Source organism: Lactuca saligna, chromosome 6 (genome assembly GCF_052625555.1).
Source record: "Lactuca saligna cultivar CGN05327 chromosome 6, ASM5262555v1, whole genome shotgun sequence".
NCBI classification, from domain to species: domain Eukaryota; kingdom Viridiplantae; phylum Streptophyta; class Magnoliopsida; order Asterales; family Asteraceae; genus Lactuca; species Lactuca saligna.
The window spans coordinates 23,397,652-23,400,126 of record NC_136422.1 but is presented as its reverse complement, the minus strand read 5'-3'; the positions used below and the strand labels follow the sequence as shown (position 1 = coordinate 23,400,126).

The 2,475-nt window shown below is 32.0% G+C and overlaps 1 pseudogene; it reads left to right on the top strand.

The window, feature by feature from the left end:
* Positions 1 to 322: 322 nt before the first annotated feature.
* LOC145000123 (3-ketoacyl-CoA synthase 11 pseudogene) lies at positions 323 to 2,191 on the top strand (annotated as a pseudogene).
* The last annotated feature ends 284 nt before the right edge of the window (positions 2,192 to 2,475 follow it).

Genomic DNA, 2,475 nt, shown 5'->3' with positions numbered 1-2,475 from the left:
TTATATGGTTTTATAAACAAATAGTAACATCCGATAATATTGTTTTTTTTAAGACATTGAAACACTTGTAATATATATATATATATATATATATATATATATATATATATATATATATATATATATATATATATATATATATATAAAAAATAGTCCAAATTCTTAAAAATTTGTAAAGTTTTATTTATTTTATTTGTACAAAAAAATCATCATTTACTAATATGTATAAAAAAGTTTTAACCAATTGAGAGACTTAACAAATGCACTTGAAATTAAAATTTGATGGTTTTTAACTTTTTATAATTACAGTGATAAATTAATTTATTATAGTTGTATTTAAATTTTAGTTTATATCCATATGCCCTTTTATGTATTTATATATATTTTAAAAGCTTCCATTACTTCTCCCGAACACTTTGTACCTCCAACTTCTAACTTTCCGCTTCCATCGATTTTTACCGAACATGCCCTTGATGATTAAGTGTTGATTTAACATGTTAAAGCTTGATTTTTTTTTTCCCTAATGGTTGTAATTGGAATCGAATTTCTACAAAAAAATGAGTGAAGTTACTGAAGTCAAGTCCTTGATTTCACAATCATCATCTTCAAACCTTCCAGATTTCAAAAGATCCGTGAAGCTCAAGTATGTAAAATTAGGGTATCATTATCTAATAACCCATGGGATGTATATATTCTTATCTCCTCTTGTGATTGTTCTCGCTCCTCAATTATCGACATTTTCTCGAAAAAATGTTTACGTTCTTTGGGATCATTTCCGATTCAATCTCATATCAATCGTCATATGTTCAACCCTTTTAGTCTTTCTATCAACTCTCTACTTCTTAACTCGTCCTCGCCCAGTTTACCTCGTAAACTTCTCATGTTACAAACCTAAAGAAGATCTAAAATGCACAACACAAAAGTTCTTGCAATTTTTAACATCAACAGGAAAGTTCACAGAAAAAAGTCTCGAGTTTCAAAAATATATTATAGAAAGATCCGGTCTTGGTGAATCAACTCACCTCCCTAAAGCTATTCTTCGTATCCCACCAAATCCATGCATGGAGGAAGCAAGAAACGAAGCAGAACTTGTAATGTTTGGCGCCATTGATGAACTCTTAGCAAAAACAGGTGTCAACCCAAAAGACATTGGGATTTTGGTAGTTAATTGTAGTCTATTCAATCCTACCCCATCTTTAACTTCAATGATTGTCAACCATTACAACTTTCGAGGCAACATATTGAGTTATAACCTCGGTGGAATGGGTTGTTCAGCTGGCTTAATCGCCATTGATTTGGCAAAAGATCTTCTCCACGTAAACCCTAATTCATACGCATTAGTCATGAGCATGGAAAACATCACATTAAATTGGTATGGTGGAAATGAAAGATCAATGCTTGTATCAAACTGTTTATTCCGTGTGGGAGGTGTTGCAATTCTCTTATCTAACAAATCATCCGACAAAAAAAGATCAAAATATCAACTTGTACACATAGTAAGAACACACAAAGGCATAGATGACAAATGTTTTTCATGTGTGACACAATTAGAGGACCCAGTTGGGAATGTTGGAGTTTCATTATCAAAAGATTTAATGGGAGTTGCGGGTGATGCTTTAGAAACCAATATTACAACATTAGGTCCTTTAGTGTTACCAATGTCAGAACAATTACTCTTTTTTGCAACTTTGGTAGGAAAAAAGGTTTTGAGGATGAAGATTAAACCGTATATTCCTGATTTTAAACTTGCGTTTGAGCATTTTTGTATTCATGCGGGTGGAAGAGCTGTTCTTGATGAAATAGAGAAGAATTTGCAGCTTTCTGATTGGCATATGGAGCCATCAAGAATGACACTTAATAGATTCGGGAATACTTCAAGTAGTTCACCTTGGTATGAATTAGCTTATTCAGAAGCTAAAGGAAGGATTAAGAAAGGCGATAGGGCATGGCAGATTGCGTTTGGATCGGGATTTAAGTGTAATAGTTCGGTTTGGAAGGCTTTGAAGACTATTAATCCTGCAGAAGAAATGAATCGGAATCCTTGGACCTAGAAATTAATTGTAATTGGTATACTTAATGTAATGATCAAATACTAGAAAATAAGTTCATTCAAACAATGGATGTATTTGGACTTACTTAAAGTCACATTAATAAAACGTCATAATTTTCACGTAGCTACCATCACATGTGCATTGTTATTTGGCCAAACTACGTCTTCTTTTGGGCCAATCATAGTTCGCATGAATAGTCCCATACAAACATCTATTAAATTTGATAAACCAATGTACGTAAAAGAGGTTGCTTTGGCAACACTTTGTTTAGACTAATTTAACTAAAATAATAGACATGACATTGTAATAAAATATTTCCAAAGATTACCTATAGTGTCCTACATGCCTATGAAAAATGTCAAATTCAACGAGTTCCTAAAGTTACATAAGTTTATTCAGTACACATCTCATTGAATTTGGTCAG